At 32.2% G+C, this 21,945-nt stretch overlaps 1 long non-coding RNA gene across 1 annotated transcript; it reads right to left on the bottom strand.

Moving 5' to 3' along the window:
- Window positions 1–7,938: 7,938 nt before the first annotated feature.
- LOC137001422 (uncharacterized) lies at window positions 7,939–12,654 on the bottom strand. Its single transcript, XR_010891440.1, has 2 exons — window positions 11,656–12,654; window positions 7,939–11,325 (listed from the first exon to the last, which is right to left on the bottom strand). It is a non-coding gene; the product is annotated as an uncharacterized lncRNA (long non-coding RNA).
- Window positions 12,655–21,945: the final 9,291 nt, after the last annotated feature.

Here is a 21,945-nt window from a genome sequence, read left to right as displayed (position 1 = left end):
TGAGTCATCGTCGAATTGATTTATTCAAGTCTAATGGAATATTCCCCAAGAACCCTCAAACTCTCGAGATAAACTCAACCAAATGACACCAGCCGACGTCTTTTTACACTCGAGAAATGTCACGCGCCGCCACTTACTTTACTTTACTTTACTTTTAATGTCCGACGCAGAAGTAGAAAAGCGAGACTCCCAATATTCTTTTGTAAGAATTCTATAACACATTTGTAAAAATTTTATAACTAATTGCTCATGTAGAAAATCTTACGTATCGAATATTATTGATTTCTCAATTTTAGCTTCATTTGTTACATCCGTATTGTTCGGTATGAATAAAGAGAGAATAAGGAATCAGCGCTTTATTCGGTTTATTGGAGACGCTTACTTATTATAATATGTATAATAAGGATACGTGTTGACTAATTAGTGAAAATACATTCCACAATCGTATCGCAGAAGTAATTGCGTATGCAGACAATGGTGACAGTTGAATAGGAATAGAAGATTTGTTAGATCCCGGAATATGCACTAATCACATCCAATTACTGTTCACCTGCTGTCTCTGTTGAAAGCGTTCATTGTAAGCCGTCGTGGCATCAGTAATTCTATATGTGTGGCGTCATAAAGCATGAGATATTCAAGCTGCGCAAGATTCTCTACTGACACTTTCAATTCACTACACTGTCAAAAAAAAAATTATAATTATTAAAGTGGATAATAAATAATTTTGCAACTATTATTTTTACATGTAAAGTTACGGCTCGCAGGTGAAATTAATTTATTGTCAAAATTGCGTTCAAATATTATTATTATTATTATTACTGAAATCAAAAAAGGCCTGATGACAGGCTGAAATGTTTGTTTATTTTAATATAATTTTATAATTATTATGCTGTCTAATATTTAAAAAATTTGTACATTTACATAAGATTTATCAAATATTCTATTACTTCGTAATGTAGAGTTTTTTTCATACAAGATAAAGATGTGTTTACATAGAAAATTTTTGTAAATTTATGTTTGTAAAATTACATATAAAAAAATGTCTTGTCACTCTCAGAAAAGAAAACTTTTCCTATTCTGCGATGTGACTTTCGGTTTTCAGGTTTTCCGGAATATTGTCATTTTGTCTGTGACACAGATGAATCGAGGCTGGAAAATGACAAAAGCAGCTGGCATCGGCAGCAAAGAAAACTCAGGGGACTAAAAGAGTGTCCTATGTCACGTCTACATTCGCGTTCCGCTGACGACAGCAGCGATGTCACTTTCGATACTTGTTCTACGTGGTTAGTAATCGATCATCGCTCGGGGAATTTAGTTAATCGAACGAGAAGTTCCGTCTTCTCTCTCTCTCTCCCTCCCTCCCTCCCTACCTCTCTCTCTCTCTCTCTCTCTCTCTCTTCCACTTCCTTCATTATCTTTCTACAGACAAAAATCAGTTCAGAGAGTCAGCACGGAATTGCAGTCTGGTCGTCTCCTATTTTGCATGCAATATGCTCGAAGTGCATCGAAGCAGTATTCGATAGATCGACGGTAAATTGAATCAAGGTTGATGCTTGCCGCACGCTCTTTCGAGCCGTGTGAGCTGAAATTTAACAGGATATCGATACCATTCGGCATAGGGTTGCTCAGTGGAGAAGTATTGATAGTATTGAGAGTTGCAGAAAGCAAGCCTAAGCGTGCGAAGCGTTAGCAATAGGGGAAAGGCATTGGCAGCTTCCAAACTCTCCGAAAATGCGTTAACACATGCTGCGATAAAGCAATAACGCTACTATTGTTCTCTGTGGATGTGCGAGAGCAGAAGCGAATCTAATCCGGAGAAATGGCTTTCTACATATTTCAATATTTGGTAACGTTTTTCAACCACTAATAATGCATGCGTTATTCAAAAACTGACCGTCACTGTTAACTATGCATATGTGTGTTATTGAAAAAAAAAGAATTTTTTATTTGCAGAACTTTTGCAAAATGTAGTGCCTAACTTTCCGAGTCGCTCGTATATGTAACTTTTATTTTAAGTAAATCAATAAAAAATACGAATATATATACACAATCTTTAGATAATATATATTAGATATAACAATAAAAAATAAGAATTCTTTTTTGTAATCAAGTGTTTTTTATAGTTAAAATTAAAATTATATTAAAAGCATATTTAAGTTCCTATTTAATTGCGATTTGACGTATCATTTTTAAATTAATGTTCTCTTCATTTGCCTTTTTTCTCATTTTTTTCATATGCTCATATTGATTAAGTTAATTGATGGATCTTGTTGTCAATGCCTGACAGCTGTGCGATCTTAATTTATTGTTTTATGGATTGCAATTGCTAGACAAAATAAATAAACAGAAAAAGAGTCTTAGCTCTCTGACGTAATTTTATTTACACGTCTTTTATTGATTCTTCTCTCCTCCGATTTTTATTTTTTCTAGCAGAGATATCTCTTTTACAATACAGTCAATCTTTTCCTCACTCTCCCTCTTCTTTGGATAGGTGTGTGTCGAAATGAACGAAGTGAAAGACATGACTGCTTCGCCCTTATAACTTCCACCCTACATAGTAGGCGGTGACATTTCATCGTGATTTTTTTTACGAGCGCGATATACTGGTTTCCGTCAATCGGCGATTTAGATTTTACTTCACTCGTAGAGACCTTCCTTTACGTCAGCATCTCCACAGCAATCTACTTCCGCTCTTCTTTTATATCTTTTAATCCTACCGTGAACAGACACAGGGCTTCTTGTTTCTTTTTTGTCAAAGCAATAAAAGGCGGACAATCATACGTCCGGATGATAAAGCAGTAAATCGATAGACAGCCATTGAAAATTAAAACAAAAAGCGTTGACCATTTTCACGTCTCACGTTAATTTCCAACTTTTATTACATGTTCGATTCAGAAGAGCCTTCGGGGATGATCGCGCAGGTAGAAATTACACAACTCATTTTCTCTACTTTATTTTTCGCGCCACTGAACTTCAATTACTTTGACAATTCCAGACAACACTTTTGTGTTCGTTCTTATTTTCTTGAAATCTAAAAGGGTTGCTCTAAGCGAAATTCTCGCCGCATAAAAATCTCTTAAATCGCCATGTTATTTTTAAAATATAAATTTGTGTACATTTCATCATTTTTACGCAGTAAATTCTGAAATTTCAATATTTAATTAAAGTTATTATGAAAGAAAGATCTAATTGAAATTATCCGAACAATAAGATTTTGTTTGTCGTTTTTTGTCTTGTCGTTGATAATTGATATTTTGACACTAAAGCAGATACAGTTTCTCTTCATTTCATCTGTGGCATTTGTGATTGAAGAAAGAATTCTATGTGTGTGAGTTTTATACAAACTTTCAATTTTAAACTTTGATCTCTTAACGTCTTTAATCTTGAATTCTAAATCCTTGATTCTCAACTCTGAACTTTCGAATCTCGATTCGTAGCGCTTATCAAATTCTGATTGCTTTACTCGATCAAGGAGTGGTAAGCATTATCGTGGACGGTGTTCCATTTGCTTCCCTTCACGCTGTCGTAACGCATTTCGGTCTGTGGGTGTTGGTTAGAGGAAGCAGTAAGATATAAACGACGTCAACACCTGTAGCAGCCGACTACTTGGGTGATGTTGTTGAAGCGGTGCACGTATTCTCGGAAAACCTCGTCCTCGTCGTCGGGTTTATTTTTCGTACGTGAGTCGACGAGATTATTTGGATCATACGGTCGCCTCCAGCTTTTATCCGTGCGTTGTGTTGTGCCATCTCAAACTAAAGTTTACCTGAGGGCGACACATGGAAATTTTTTTGAAAATCTACTCGCCGAGCCTCGACTAGGAAAAGCAAAGCATTTTGCACGACATTTCTATCAGATTTAGCTGTTTCAGATCAAATAGTTCGAAGATTGTTTCGCAAACAGAGGAAAATTTATATCGCACCATGTGTTCGTAAAAACATCAGTGGTTTGCATGAATAAAATCGTAAATTATTTATCGTTCTTTATAACGATACATTTATCGATACACTAATATATTCAACAAGATTAAGCTCATAATTGAGGGAAGTATCTGCAGTTCAAGTTAGCCTCCGCTACAATCTCTAATAGTCTGGATTAACTAAAGTTAATTACATTTTATCCGTATTACGCTTACAGATAATATCTTGTTTCAAATGATACCTATTACAACATTATTAATGCGCTGATTAATTTGATATAGTGATTCCATTTCAAAAGAAAATATATTACTTTAACTGTTCTAAATCTGTCTAAAAGAAAATTTTTTATATTTGAATGTTTAAAGCGGAAAAAAGTTTTTGGCTTAGTAATAAACAAACATTAAGCTCATTTTATTATTCAATACAAAATGTATCCAAGTTGTCAAAAAATATAAAAAGGGCTTACTATTGAAGCAATGATTCTTAAATAATATGATATGAAAAATTCGAGAAAGTAGAAGTTCTAAGAGATCTCAGAGATTCAATATAGCTTGTTGAGAGAGTTAATTATCGAGAAGATAAAACAAAATAATTTATAAGAAGAAGTGTTTCAAACAAATATTTTAGATAAATTTATTTTTCTAAGAAAATCTAAACGATGACTTAAGAAAATGTATGAAGGAAAAGAGACTTTAATATAAACTTTTGGGTGCAAAATTATTTTATTTTAAAAATATAAAATATTTTGTAATATAATATGTACATCGTTGTAAAAACAATTATACACTGCATAATATATTGCGAACTGTTGTATAAAACATCTAAAAAGTTGAAGACAAGAAACTAAGTGTATTAAAGTATAGAATAAAATTTTATTTCAAGTTTTTAAAGCCAATAAGGGAATAGTAGAGCAAACTGCACATAAGTATGCACTTACTTAATACGATGCCCCGCTATTTGGATTCTATCTGCGCATTGCATCCGGAGAATGTAGGCATTTTGCTATGCATTTGTCTGTTTAACGATCTGCGAAGCATAAAGCATTCTAGTCCATATTTCACTGGAGAAGATTATTTTAGTTGTTTCAAACTACGATGGTTTAGAGCGTGATTCATCACTTTTGCGTTTAACTGATTAATTTAATTATAACTTTCCAATACTTCTTTCGATACGCTTGTTATCATCGATCTTTCGACACGCTTGTTATCATCGTTAATAATAATTTTCACTTTACTAGTTATCGTCACTTGTCTCGTCTTCTCCACAGACAATTGGATTTTTTCTTTAATCTCAGAACTTTTACTCTCGAATGATATGCTCGGCTCGGCTTCACCATGTATTTGTTGTGTGCTATATTGAAGCGATGTACGAAAGAGAAATAAAATTTCATTAACGCTGTATAACGGCAGCGGCTGGGCGCGATATTAGCTTCGCCCCGTTAGCCTCGTTTTCATTAGTTAACCGCCAAGTCGTTTACGCTCCTCGCCGAGAGAATAATTCGCAAGGCGTGTATGCTTATTACCCTCATTACGCAGCCTCTTCTTATGGATCTTAGTGCGCGGCGGCAAAATAATCACGGAACGTCCCAGGTGTATGCGTATCATGGTTCACATTCACTTGCCCGTCACGTCATGTGCATCAATATGCATAAATGCATCAAGAAGACACATGACGTAAAAAATCAATTTTAATAAAAACCAAAAGAATAATATATATTAAATTAAAAAGACAATTATATTTGATGCTTTATAACGTTCAAATGTGTATTATATTTCAATTAAGCTCTAAAATGCATTATTAAAGTAATAATAGTTGCATTCTGTATAAAGGTATATTTTTTTATTACAACTTATTATAATTTATTTTTATTTAAAATGTACAGTATAATTTATGTACAATAAACTTTAACAATTATAAAGTATGATAAAATATAAAAGTTTAGATATATACAATGTATAAGAAAATATTGAGAGAATTGTCGATTCTAATAAAGTATCGATGCTCTCTTTATTTCCTCGATTCTGAGGTATTCGAGCATCGCACTCGAGAATGCCTCTCAATTTCTCGGAATCCCTTTTTCGACTGCAATCGCCGGAAATTTTTCTGGCTAACAGAACATTTGAGTAAAACGCTTCTTCGTGAAAACAATCTCGGGATTCTTTTGTCGGCTTGCTCTCGACTAAGCATTTCTCATCAAGATCTTTTCAAGGTACAAGAAATTGAGAATTTCTACAACGTTTTCTTATTCATGAACAGATTATCCGTTTAACCATGAAGAAATTTCTCACCATTTCTTAATCTGTTAATTATTGCGTTAAATAATTAATAATCGTAATTTTATTTTATTCTTATTAAATGATATATTAAATAAAAAAACTTCAATTTTTATACAAAAACATATTTTCCAAAAATTGCCAAGTAAAACGCATTATTTGTCGAAAAGGTGTTTTAATAAAATCAAATGCAAAATAGTAAAAATACAAAATAAATTTTATTTACATAATACAATACATTATACAATAAATAATATAATAGGGGAAGGTGGGGTAAGACGGACCCCCTAAGCAAAAATGGCTATATTTTTTATATTAATGACAAAAAGTAACTGAAATTTAGCATGAAGAAACTGTAGAATGTTTATTATAAGATTATAATGTTAAATTTTCAAAATTTGCAAAAGTTTGAATTATTATTAAGATTTTTAAAAACTTAATTTTGGTCCGTTTTACCTCATAGGTGGGGTAAAATGGACCATCCCATGGGGTAAAATGGACCAAGCCGAGATAATATGGATCAAGAAATAATTTAACTGATCAACTCAAAATCAAAACTATATAGTATTTATTAAATATTTTTGAATAAGAATAGAAATTAATTTAACATTAATTATTTTATTATACACACAAATCTTTAAAATAATTATAATCTTTATAATTTTTAACGTTTATATTAAATATAACATTAAATATAACATTTTAAAATAAAGCATGTAAATAAAATAAATAATTATTATAAAATCTGTTTTTATTTGGAGACATTATTTTCAATAAATTTCAAGTTTCTTCTACTTTTAACAGTGCGTTTTTTATTTTTCATAGCTTTTTTCAGTAAAAAAAATGAGATGTAAAATATTTCTCAAATCAGAGCAAATATATAAGCAGAAAACTATAAGTAGAAAGTATAAGTAGAAAATATAAGTAGAACAAATATATAAATTGGTCCGTTTTACCCCATTTAAATTGGTCCATTTTACCCCACATGACAACATTAATATTATCTTATTTTTATTTACCTGTATCAAAATTATTTTTTAAATGTAACTGATGAAATATTACTTCTCAATAACCAGAAATATGGAACTTGTAGAAAAATTTAAAAATATTAAGTTTTGCAATCTTAGTCACTTAAAATGTAATACTAAGAAATTAGATCACGAGATCTATTTGCAAGAATTTGACGTTTTTTTATAAATAACTTACGATAGTCTTATGATATAATGACGTAATTTTTAAACAGTTAAAAAGCATCAAAAAGAAAATTAATTTTATGTTTATCCAGCAGATAGAGGTACTTACTAATAAGATCTAGCAAATGGACCATTTTACCCCGCGGTCCGTCTTACCCCACCTTCCCCTATATACAATATACAATGTATTATACAATAGATGCACACAAAAATATACAATATTATACAATATTTTGACAAATTTAGTGCACGTAAGATAAATGTCTCCGGACAATTAAGAATTAATCATTACTAGGGCGCGGATGTTCGTGCACGATCCCGTGTCGCGCGCAGAGAACCGCTGCGTGCGAGTGAGTCGAGTATACACATTATACACGATAGATATATTGAATTCAGATGAATTGACAATCGGGTTTTCTCGAGAAATGCTACCTCAGCGAGTACTCGACTCACTCGCACGCAGCGGTTCTCTGCGCGCGATACGGGATCGTGCACGAACATCCGCGCCCTAATCATTACTAAATATATAATTTTTTTTCTGTCAAGATAATATTTTTCTTTTTTTGAATACATAACAAAAAATGCAGTTTATCAAACAAAAATAAAACTAAAATTATAAAAATTAACTAATAAATAATAAAATTAACTAATAAACAACAATTACTAAAATTAAATATTTGCAAAAAAATATAGAATATTTATATGTATCAATTTCTAGCCATTAGATTTATAACTATTTAAAAAATTGTTTTTTATATATATTGGAGAAATTGAAATATGTATTTCTAGCTATTGAGACATTTATCTTAATACAATTTTGCTTAACAAAAATTTTTACAATTAAAATTTGAAAAAAGTTTTTAATATGATGTTTCTTATATGCAAGAAACTTCTTTTACTCTCGCAAAAGAGAATCTTGCTTTTGCCCACCCGAAGTTTTGTCATTATCTTTGTCATCAATAAACTGCAAATTAACTGCCAAAGCAGAAGTTCCAAAATTTATTGACAGCAAAGAATTAAAAAAAAAAGAAGTAATAAAATATTTAAAAACCCTACCTATCCGAAAACTCTAATAGAAAATCCTACTTAAGAGAAATTCTACCTAACAGAAAAACCTACCTAATAAAAAATTCTATACCGAGGAGTTCGTAAAAAACCTTAAATTGATAAGGTTTAATAAGACTGAACGAGTTTTTCGCGGAATCGTTTGAAAGTTTCTCGCGGAACCGTTTGGGAATTATTCAGGATGCTAGCGCAGAGCTCAGCTCAGTTTCCGCTAGGCGCGTCTGAAATTTATGTTGATAGTCAACCATTAATCAATGGTTGATCGTATCAATGTTATTTCGAGATTCGTGCTCGACCATCATCGATGGGACCAGGAATATCGAATTTCCGTGCTCAACCATGGAATCAATTAAGCCATAGGACCACGGATGCATGGATAAGCTAGGAAAGATTGCGAGGAAATTAACGTATAGCAAAAAATCATACATATATATTTAGTAATGGTTAACTGTAATTGCGTTATTTATTAAATAAATCATTTCAAATATGATGTCAATTCTTAAATTATATGTTTTTGCAAAACATATGCTTTATTTTTAATTTATACTCATTTGCAATAAATGTATATAAATTTTGAATTTCTTTGACTTGCTTTTCTACGCCAATTTGAACAAAATTTAACTCTGGATATAAAAATGCAAATCACTTACCGTGTTAAAAGAAAAGGAAGAAGGGAACAAATTTGTTGTCATTCATTTTCTCATATAAAAATATATATATCAAAATATATAAATAAAAAAATTAAAATAAAATTTTATTTAAGATTATTATTATATTATTTTTCTCTCTTTTTGTTATTTCCTCATACGTAAAAAAATATGAAAAAAATTTATATAAATACACGAATAAAATTCAATATTATAAAAATAAATATTATATAAAAAAATTATATAAAAAAAATTAAATAGTATATAAAAATTAAATATGATTCAAGATAATCAAAATATATTGGGATATTCGAAGAGTTCGTAGCAATTTTTATGACAAAATTAAAAGCAATTTTTATATGTTTAGGTCCATTTTTATTCAACAATGTATGTATCGTTGTTTTCGACAACTTTGAGTCATCTCTAACAACAGAGCATTCATTAGTGAATAAAAATTGACATATAAACATATAACGATTGTTTTTAATTTTGTCCTAAAAAAGATCTACAAACTTTACGACTTACTAACCCAATATATTCGGGTCTGATTTATAAATAAATAAATAAATAAAAAAAGTACATACATGTAATATGAATACCATGAAAAATTATAAATAGAAACTTAAATAAAATCTTGTGTGAAATTAGTACTTTATTGTACATTATTATAAAAGAATTTAAATATGCAATAAACTAGAAAATTTCATGAATTAAAGATAAATGTTTAATCTACTATACAAATAAATAAAAATATATGTATCATATTAAAATTAATATTCTTTCATGGTCTTCATATTAAAATTTGGCGTACGTACAGCCTTCTTGGCGTGCAATGTACGCTTTAATTTATAATTTTGTATGTGCATCATAACGTGCACATATTCCAGAGTTAAATTACGAGCAACTAATCTAAGTCCTAGCCTCTCCATTTTAAAATAATGGATCAAAGAAATAGTTTTATTTCTTATAATTTTATGTAAAATTCTTATATATGATTATATTTTTAATATTCTGCTATCGTTCTACTTATTATAGACCTATTTATAATAAGCCTCTGAATTTTAACACACTAACAATATTAATTCAAAAGACTATTAGGCCGATACAAGTTGTCCGTGTTCAAATTTATATGTTGAATAATATGAATAATATGAAAAATTATACTGCAAAGTCTGCAAAATGTCTTAAAAGTATATTTATTGTACCATTGTTCGATCCATTATTTTAATAAGACAAATTGAACTGACTCACCGGTCGATGCGCAGCAGCGGAGTTGTTGTTCTGTTGATCTGCAAAGCTGATCTGTAACACAGAAAAGTAAATCGATTAAAGCTGCATTCAAAATGATTAATATTTGTAAAATAATAATTGCGCACATTCAACTTTTTAACTTATTTATTTAAGCAAATATTTAACAAAAAATTTATTGAAAAAAAGGTTAATTATATCAAAAACTTCTAATAATTAAATATGAATATTAAATATTACAAATATTTCATTAAATATTTCTAATATTTTGTGCGCATTTTGCAAGTAATAAATAACAAATAATTACTTTAAAGTTGCTCCACCGGCGCCGGATGCTCCTCCTGAGCCTCCTCCTCCTCTCAGTGGTCCTTCGAAGTACTCACATTGAATCACACGCGTTCGCGGCGCATGCATTGCTCGCATGCGTACCTGAATACGAAAATCGCGCGATACTTAAAACGGCACTTCCGATGTCACAGGCGAATCGAACCGAATTGTCCAAGCTGTGACGTTACGCGCGAATTCCGTCCGCGTTTCAGACGACCGCATTTACCAATTGGGGCACGATTCTCTCAAAACAGAGGGCAAAGATAAGCTCGAAGAAGATGAGGTGCGATTAGTCATCCAATCAACCGACTAGATACAAGGCATCTGAAAAGCAATCGGTAGCGTTTGACTAACTCCGGTAGCCGTCCTCGACTACCTTCGACAGTCCGGCTATCTGTACAACTAGCGCGCTGCACGTAGAACCGAAGATTGCCCTGCCGTAGTCGAGATTTTATGATTGAAACCGACCTTTCCCTCCCCCGAGCCAAGCCTAAAGTCAAAAAAAATCGTGTCCCAATATTTGTCATACAGCAAAAATGCGTTCATCTATAGATTCGCTATAACTCTCGGCATTAACGGCACTCCCGACGCGCATTTTGTTATACTATACGATGGAACGAATATATTTTGTAGCACCGATTATAAAGTTGATCTGTAAAATAAAAAAATAAATCCAGATTAGTGTTTAAAATAATGAATATTTATAAAATTGCGCACATTAAACTTTATATTTATTTATGCACGCGTCTAAACAAAGAATTAAAATTTTTTTAAATATATTTTTTGAATATAAAAAAAAGTTTAATTAGTTGAAGTAATAATATGTAAAAAATTTCTAAGAATAGTGAATATATATATATATTAATTTACTATTATAAATATTTTACTAAATATTTAAAGTACTTTAAATATTTTATATGCGCTACATTATATAATATTTTATATGCAATATTTTGCGAATAACAAATAAATGAATAATTACCTAAGCGTTGCTCCGTCGGCGCCTGATGCTCCTCCTGAGCCTCCTCCTCCTCTCAATGATCTTCAAAGTATTCACACACGTTCGCGAATACGAAAATCGCACTTCAAACGGCACTCCCGACACGCGGTTTATGTTTCTGCGAAATTACGACGAAACGATATTATAATGATCACACGATATTTTAGCCGACACTCCCGACACGTATTTTGCCATATTAGGACAAAACGTAAAATTCGAATATCGCTTATCGCACGGAATACGCGTTCGACATTGTCATGTACGCAACAGGTAACGAAAAAGGAAAGAGAAGGAAGGTGGAAAACGATGAAAAGCAATGAGAATTGTAATAGGGGGAGATAATGCGCCGATACGTGAAACGGTCTGCCTCGCTTAAGTGCCGCCGTGCGAATAATAATAGCCAGGGAGCAAGGATTCATTTATTTAAGGTCACGCCAAGAGATCAAAATATGATTTAGAAGGAGTAGAGGAAAGGAATGTGCGTGCCGATATACGTGCGAGAGAGAAAGCGTGGGAAAGAGGATATACGCTACAGCGTACGTAAACAACCCCCCACTGAATCCCTCACTGAATGTCGTGAGCCAGCGAAATTCCTAATATGAAATACTTCGCGTCGCGACGTACCGCGTCGCTTGATAATATTTTACACATTACAAAATATTTTTTTTGCATTTAGAATTTTTATTTCGATAATTCACTATTTTATTTTTCGCTTTCTATCGTATTTTGTACGTATATATTTTTAAAATTTTCACCTGTAGATTCGCGTATATATATATATATAATTTAATGTAAAAATTAATTTTATTTGATTAAAATGCCGCTGTTTAAAGCTTTTTGAACGTTTTTCTTTTTCGTATCATAGCACAAATGAATAAATGTACGAATAAAAATTAAAAATAAATACTCGTAAAATAGACGTAAAATATGTAAATGTCACGGAACATGGCGCTTTTCGTGTGAACATTGCTGCCCGGGTAATAAATTTCGATAAAATGAATCTTTCGAACTACGCGATTTAATCGATCTACATTCCCGATGCGTTCCAACTTACATAAGAACAAAGATAATATCGGATATCACATGGATACGTTCGGCATTCTGTAGAAACAACGAAGGATATTTGTAAGAAATATTTTTCTCATCTTATCGGGGTAGAGAAAGTGATTTCGGAGGTTAGTTGTAACGAGTGAGTAATAAAGGTGTTGTATGGAACTTGTTAGGATGATTGAAATGGTAAAATAACGTACCGATCTGCTCCAATACACGATCCGCCGTGTACATATGTCGCTGTGCGAAAGACAACAGGATAATAGCGAAAACGAGATCGCGCAAATTTTAATTTGGAAGGATGTGCGAAGTATACGCGTTGATACATAACGTATGAAAATGAAAGAGAGAGAGAGAGAGAAGGAAATTAATTTCGGGACCAAGCCGTATGATGGAGTTGTCGTCGTCGCGCATGATCTAGGGGCCTTATATTCTCTCTCATTCTTTCTCGCTCTTTCTCTCTTGCGGTATGTTGTTGACTTACATTCCACGCATTCTTCAAAATCGAAATTTGTGTGTGCGAGGTCTTATTTTTGCTATTAGTCTGTTGTTTTTCGCACGGCGATAATCGTACGGATCGAATCGTGTATCGGTGCATTATTTTCACTATTTTAACCTTCCGTACAACTTTCGTACTACACCTTCACTACTCTCTTATTACAATTAACCTCCAAAATCACTCTCGGTGAGATAATATTATAAATATCTTTTTGTAATTATTCTTTTTACAAATATTCTTTTGTTATTTTCTATAAAAAGTCGAACATATTCGTGCGATGATATGTTAGAGTATTATTTTTGTTCTTATATGATGAAGTACGCGTCGGGAGTGTCGTATAAAATGTCGCGCGATAATAATTAATCAGATTTTCGCGAGTGAATTGTGAGTGAATTGTGTTGCCTTACTGAGAGGAGGAGCAGACTCAGGACGGGCATCGGGCATCGGCGGAGCAACTTTGAGGTATTCGTCGTTCATTTATTATTTATTAATTATAAAATATTAAACGTAACATAATTATTTAAAAGCAATTATTTTTTAATATTAATTAATTTAAACTCTGCTATAATCAGAATGTTCTTTTATGTTTTACAGATCAGCTTTGCAGATGAACAGAACAACAACTCCGCTGCTACGCATCGTACCGGTGAGTGAGTTTTTACTTTAACATTATTAAAATAATGATAGTAAATTCGCGAAAACGCAAGTCTTTTTCGGATTTCTCTCACAATCGGATGAGAGAGATAATTTGCGCATATGCGAGAATATGTATAACACAAAGGTAGATTGTTAAATTTTGAACCCTTGGTCGCTTTGAGAGAGCTCGTCGTCGCGTACGAATTCTAATTGCAAAATAATCGCAAAAACTTTATTTAAATATGTATAAATTTTATATGTTATGATATGAGATAAAGAAATGCTGTCATGCGGTGAAACGCGAACACATTAATTAATACACTCTTTATATGCATAAAACGTAGAAAGTGTATTCAAGTAGTTTGGACGTAGCATAAACGCGACACAGGTGACGTACAAAGTCAACTGCATGACTTTTTATTTCTCTTTGATATCATTGATTGTTGTCGTGAATATCGAACGTGTAATCGTATTTTCGAGTTGTTTCTTTATCGTTTGATAATAATTAATCGAATTTTTGCGAATATATTATTATAAAATACTGACAATGAGAGGAAGAGAAAACATTATTCAGTTTCCAACTCATTTTATATTGATACAGTACAATGTAAAATATAATAAATACTAAGATCAGTATATAAAATAGAATACATATTATTATAACAATTTCTTAGTTTATCACGTGTGATGAGAAACGTCATTATTTCTCCATGCTTTTTCTTTGCCACTGTCAGTAGATTTCGATGGCAATTTCTTTTCTCACAATCAGTTATTACTATGCTACACGCCGTACAAAAAAATACATGGCCAAATCTATGATAACACATAAACAGCTCGATATACTTAACTTTTGCACAAATACATATATTTGTCTTCTAGAAATACATTTACATGTTCGTGAACCTAGCATATCATTTTCCAGCAGATCAAAAATAAAAGAGAGTTCTTGTCGCATGCAGTCGAGTTCTATAGTTCCTTATAGTTTTTAGTAATAGTTCTGGTGATTTTATCCAAAAAAACACCAATCGAAAAAATGATCTGCTAACTTCCCGTAGCAGATCATTTTCTAGCAGATCAAAAATAAAAGAGAGTTCTTGTCGCATGCAGTCGAGTTCTATAGTTCCTGATAGTTTTTAATGATAGTTCTGGTGATTTTATAAAAAAAAACACCGATCGAAAAAAATGATCTGCTACGGAAAGATAGCAGATAAAAAATAGAGGACACTGAACATATATGTGATATGCTGGCCGTATATTGATAGTTCTGTTGATAATTAAAGAGTTTTCGTGTAGTTCTGAGCCAGTACATTGCTTTTCCAAAGAGTTCTGACGACTAAAATAATTAGAAAATTTTTTAACAATTATTTTACCCGAAAAACACGCATTTTTGTACATATGTGTGATATGCTGGCCGTATATTGATAGTTCTGCTAAAAATTAGACAGTTCTCTTCTAGTTCTGGGCGAGTACATTGCTTTTCCAAAAAGTTCTGACGACTAAAATAATTAGAAAATTTTTTAAACAATTATTTTACCCGAAAAACACGCATTTTTGAGTATATGTGTGATATGCTGGCCGTATATTGATAGTTCTGTTAATAATTAAAGAGTTTTTGTGTAGTTCTGGGCAAGTACATTGCTTTTCCAAAGAGTTCTGACGACTAAAATAATTAGAAAATTTTTTAACAATTATTTTACCCGAAAAACACGCATTTTTGAGTATATGTGTGATATGCTGGCCGTATATTAATAGTTCTGTTAATAATTAAAGAGTTTTCGTGTAGTTCTGAGCCAGTACATTGCTTTTCCAAAGAGTTCTGACGACTAAAATAATTAGAAAATTTTTTAACAATTATTTTACCCGAAAAACACGCATTTTTGAGTATATGTGTGATATGCTGGCCGTATATTAATAGTTCTCTTAATAATTAAAGAGTTTTCGTGTAGTTCTGAGCCAGTACATTGCTTTTCCAAAGAGTTCTGACGACTAAAATAATTAGAAAATTTTTTAACAATTATTTTACCCGAAAAACACGCATTTTTGAGTATATGTGTGATATGCTGGCCGTATATTAATAGTTCTGTTAATAATTAAAGAGTTTTCGTGTAGTTCTGGGCAAGTACATTGCTTTTCCAAAGAGTTCTGACGACTAAAATAATTAGAAAATTTTTTAAACAATTAATTTACCCGAAAAACGCGCATTTTTGAGCATATGTGTGATATGCTGGCCGCATATTGATAGTTCTGCTAAAAATTAGACAGTTCTCTTCTAGTTCTGGGCGAGTACATTGCTTTTCCAAAGAGTTCTGACGACTAAAATAATTAGAAAATTTTTTAAACAATTATTTTACCCGAAAAACACGCATTTTTGAGCATATGTGTGATATGCTGGCCGCATATTGATAGTTCTGCTAAAAATTAGACAGTTCTCTTCTAGTTCTTAGAACTACACGAAAACTCTTTAATTATTAACAGAACTATCAATATACGGCCAGCATATCACACATATGCTCAAAAATGCGTGTTTTTCGGGTAAATTAATTGTTTAAAAAATTTTCTAATTATTTTAGTCGTCAGAACTCTTTTGAAAAGCAATGTACTCGCCCAGAACTAGAAGAGAACTGTCTAATTTTTAGCAGAACTATCAATATGCGGCCAGCATATCACACATATGCTCAAAAATGCGCGTTTTTCGGGTAAATTAATTGTTTAAAAAATTTTCTAATTATTTTAGTCGTTAGAACTCTTTGGAAAAGCAATGTACTCGCCCAGAACTAGAAGAGAACTGTCTAATTTTTAGCAGAACTATCAATATGCGGCCAGCATATCACACATATGCTCAAAAATGCGCGTTTTTCGGGTAAATTAATTGTTTAAAAAATTTTCTAATTATTTTAGTCGTTAGAACTCTTTGGAAAAGCAATGTACTCGCCCAGAACTAGAAGAGAACTGTCTAATTTTTAGCAGAACTATCAATATGCGGCCAGCATATCACACATATGCTCAAAAATGCGCGTTTTTCGGGTAAATTAATTGTTTAAAAAATTTTCTAATTATTTTAGTCGTTAGAACTCTTTGGAAAAGCAATGTACTCGCCCAGAACTAGAAGAGAACTGTCTAATTTTTAGCAGAACTATCAATATGCGGCCAGCATATCACACATATGCTCAAAAATGCGCGTTTTTCGGGTAAATTAATTGTTTAAAAAATTTTCTAATTATTTTAGTCGTCAGAACTCTTTGGAAAAGCAATGTACTTGCCCAGAACTGCACGAAAACTCTTTAATTATCAACAGAACTATCAATATACGGCCAGCATATCACATATATGTTCAGTGTCCTCTATTTTTTATCTGCTAACTTTCCGTAGCAGATCATTTTTTTCGATCGGTGTTTTTTTTTATAAAATCACCAGAACTATCATTAAAAACTATCAGGAACTATAGAACTCGACTGCATGCGACAAGAACTCTCTTTTATTTTTGATCTGCTAGAAAATGATCTGCTACGGGAAGTTAGCAGATCATTTTTTCGATTGGTGTTTTTTTTGGATAAAATCACCAGAACTATTACTAAAAACTATAAGGAACTATAGAACTTGACTGCATGCGACAAGAACTCTCTTTTATTTTTGATCTGCTGGAAAATGATATGCTAGGTTCACGAACATTACATTTACGAAATACCGATCGATTTATGACGGCGTGAAATAATTCAATCATCCTTTTGCGTTTATTGAACCTGCACTCGCGAGCTATGAATTCCCGCGGATTACGGCGAATAATCGATTGAATCGTTACGAAATAAATATAATTCGCTTGAAAGATATTTGCGTGCAATTGATTTCATTCATCAAAAAAAAGAGCTAATTCGTAGAGCTCTGTAACGAAATGTTGCTTTAGCAATTTATAATTAATTACGGTACAATCGAACAATGTACTTGACTCGAGCTTACCTTCTCGTAAAAAAGGTCAACTATACCAGTGTATAAATATTTTAAGAAGGTTTCTTAAATTATATGAAACAGTAGAGAAATTATTTCTGAATGATGGCACTGTTGAGAACACGGTGACATGCAACATGAAATAATTTTAAATCATTACTTGTCTGTGTTATAAACGCGGAAAATTCTGCATACATTGACGGACAGCGAATCATTATGATAGTTCTGTGAATGTATAAAGATTGTTACATCAAAGATGTATCAAAGATTGTTGAAAAATTATATTTTTAATAATGAGTAAATAGGTTATTGGCTCATTTAACTTATCTGCAATTTTTTTTCACATTTTAATCTGCGTCTTTTAATATCTTGCGCTAAGTAATTTTAAATGCCGATGTAAAAGCTGAATATCTTTGAAACGATTAATTTAAAGACTTATTAAGACTTTATTGTCCGCTTATTTCTTTTTTCTTTTTTTTTCATTTTATTAGTCAGTTAAGCCTTTAAGTATTAGCCTTTATCTACAATTTTGAGACACTCGTAACATCAAAAGATAATAAAAGTTTTCATTCCCGAAACACTCTCTGGAAACCGACGTGAGTGGTTGATGGGGGGTTGGTTTATGACTTGGAAGAGGGTTGGCTGCCTGAATAACGCACAACCGATGAAAAGCCGCTTTCTGTACGTGTCTCGTTATAAATGGCCGGCATTCTTATGCGCTCGGGGGTTATAAAACGAGGTCATTGTTACAGCACCGCGTGACGACGCGCCGCACCGAATAGATGGGCGGATAGATCGAGCGGGTGGGTGATAAGTTCGTAGGTAGTGGTGTGTGAATCCTGAAATCCTGAAGCATTTCCAAGTCATATTGCGATGTTCCAGTTATTTTTTATTCAAATCATGCGATTATTAATCAGCAGTCGCGAGCGGTGACTGTGTAAGCTGTTCGCTATTAAAATAATGGCACAATTTTATGCATTCAACAGCAACGTGTTATTTTTATTTTCACGATTCTGGTAATTTTGTTACAAATGAAGAAGGAAGATTTCCTGATTGTTATTTCGCTTCAGACGCTGAATTAGTCGCAAATTTCTACAATGAATCTATCGTTAGATGAATGCTGATGATTCTGTGAGCATTCCTAGCCGCATTGAAACGTGTTGGAGTGGAATCCTGTTAACCGGAATAATCCGATAACTGAATGTATCCTTAAGTACTTAACCCGCAATCGCTATCGTGGCAGAGCTATGAGAAATTGATTCTTTACCATTGTCGTCTTCGACGACCGATCGAGAAACAATTAAATATAAATTTGGAATTTCTGCTAAAGCAAATTGAATAAAGCACAAATTTATGAGCGACAAATCTTATTTATTTTGTAAGTTGTTAAAAGAGACAGAGAGCATTACAAATGTGCTTTACTTATATGAAAAGAGTGAAGAGAAAATTGAACAATTAAATATTAATTGCGATGTAGAAAACCTGGTAAGAAATAAGACTGTCAAGTCCGAGATGTATTAATTGTAGAAGCACTTTGATGTCTGAGAAATTAGTTTATAAAAGTTTAATTTAGATATTTTCACAAAGCGTTCGTTGCTTATCAACTTTTCTCTTAAGACTTTAAACAATTCTAGAAATGAAGTTTTTGATATAAAATTACTTTGGCAAAAATAAAATAAATTCAATTAATGATAATTGACTTTTATTTTTGTTTTTTTTTTTTTCAATAAATTGTATATAAATACATTTTATTATTGCAAAATTTTTGTCCAGTTTAACAGAAACCAAATATAGTCAAGTTAATATATACAATATAATATACTGATTATCTTCTGTCATTTCTGTTTATCAGCTTGAGAAAATTAGAAAAGAGAAAATACCGATAAGCCTCAGAAAGCCTTTTAGTTAATCCCCAACAAAAAGTCTCAGATTGCAAGAAGACAAGAATCTTTTTATCTACTCTTACTAAATATTTGAGTCATAATAAATATTTCTCAAGTAAATAACTTTAAAACTTAAATTAAAAAAGTATACGTATGCATTTTCGAATAATAGATATCTAGAATCTAATTGTTTTAAATTAGATATAAAAAATATACCGGAGAGAGAAGCAAAATTATTATTTTCACATCTTACTTCTGCAGAAACAAAATAATCCGACGTGGAAATTATAAATGTCTCTTGACAACTTTCAAGTGAAGAAGCAGATATGAATAAAGAAACAGATAAAAGATACGTTTAAAACAAGAATCGTCTCAGGACGGAAGTCTCGTTGCTTTTTGCCTTCTCAGGAATGGGCTCGTTTCGCTTCTCGGTTTCGCTGAGAGCACGAATCCGCCCACCTCCCATTGTTCCTATACGAGGACAGAGTTCATCGATCCTCTGACAAAAAGGAATGCGAGTGAGTGAGCGACAAGCGGAATGGTAGGTGTTCTTGCTTTTCACCAAAGAGAAAATGTTCCCGACCATTTGAGGTACTCATTCCTTTCTATATAATTCTTTCTCTTTCTCTCTCTCGCTGCGATCTCTGCTTACTATTTTCTTTTCTACTATTGCCGAGGTGCTCGTGTGCAAACATATTTTTGCCCATACGTATTTTCCGCTGTTCATTAATATTTTACAGAGCTTGCATGTGAGAGGTATATTTGTTAAGAATTTATTAATTATAATATTAGCTAAAGTCGTTAAAATATTTGAAAATAAGAAATTTTTTATTTTATATCGCGATACATTAAACAAATATATATATTTTATTACAAAAATCCTTTCTGCAATGTTGTTATATCACGCTTATTTCTTATAGCGCCAAATTTTGGAAAATTCGTAAAATGCAATTGTAAATTTTGTACATAAAATGTAGAGTTTTATAAGATTATACTGATAAATATAACTTTCGCGACTTTGTGAAACTATCAGATGCTCAAGAAAATTATAAATTTTAACTGTTCAGCGAAATTGTAAAGTTTCAGCGTTGATTGTGTATTTGTTTGTCATGTACATCTTATTTAAATCCAACTTGTTCTACTATCTAGTCTTTGAATGTTTGAAACGTATGTCAAGCTTTGTATGCTGTCTGCTTCTCATCTCTTCGTAATTTGCAGGGAAAATTTTCGACCATAGCGTAGACTAGCTTTTACTTTACAACGAACAAAGCTCGTAAAGCTATGTAATTCTCTTCCGATCGCCTTTAACAATATATACATTGCTTTCAGTTCTCTTCGTACTAAGACGAGTCGATATTTTCGTGCTTCGTGTTTCGCTTATGATCCGTGAAATTCATTTAATTTTACACGTAAAAGCAATCTTTCACTGGCGCGCTGCTATTTGGCAAATGGCTCTCGCATTATATTTACGCATTATAGCGCACGCGATAGTTATTTTTAATCATTTTTTCTGATTCATCTTTTTCTTTTAGAGTTACTCGTCGAGAATAATTGTCAACACTTGAGTAAAAATTTTTTTCAAACTTCCATACAGATAAGATTAAGATTCTTACAGACGCAGTTCCATTCGCGAATCAATCAATTTTATTAATATAATTATCGGAAATTCGAATTCTATCGAAACGATAAGCAGAGAGAACTCAGCGGGAGAGAGTGAGATTCTTTTCCAGAGCATTAGCCTCCGGAAAAAAGATCCGTTGCGAAGTGATTCGATTTCCTTTTGTTCGTCGATCATTAGCCTCTTCAACTCCAGCTACTTAAAGTCATCCCATCGTCTCGTTAAACTGCTTGTCCGGGTTATTACTAAAGGTGACGTTCTCGCGCTTGCATTGAGCGCGGTAATTCATTATACGCCACTATTCATGACGTTGTGAAGTGTTAAAACTCTGTATCAGGCACTGCAAATATTGGATTATGACACGAGCGAAGAAAAAAAGAATAATTTTTATCGAATTAATGAAACAGTGATTTATCTTTTACTTCGAGTTGTATCGAACTAAATGAGAGTTCTGTCGTATTATCAGATCGATTTATAGATTAGATTTTCCAGCACGGAAATTCATCACGTCATAATTCGAATAAAGGCTCTGAATCGGACATAGCAAATATTGGATCGTGACACATGCGATCTCATTAAAAATCACATTTATCGAACTGGTGAAACAGCGACTTATCTCTTATTTCATGTTGTGTCAAAGCAAA

Source organism: Linepithema humile, chromosome 8 (genome assembly GCF_040581485.1).
Source record: "Linepithema humile isolate Giens D197 chromosome 8, Lhum_UNIL_v1.0, whole genome shotgun sequence".
In the NCBI taxonomy this organism is placed as follows: Eukaryota; Metazoa; Arthropoda; class Insecta; order Hymenoptera; family Formicidae; genus Linepithema; species Linepithema humile.
The sequence above is the reverse complement of the archived record's forward strand: the minus strand, read 5'-3'. Positions and strand labels throughout refer to the sequence as shown.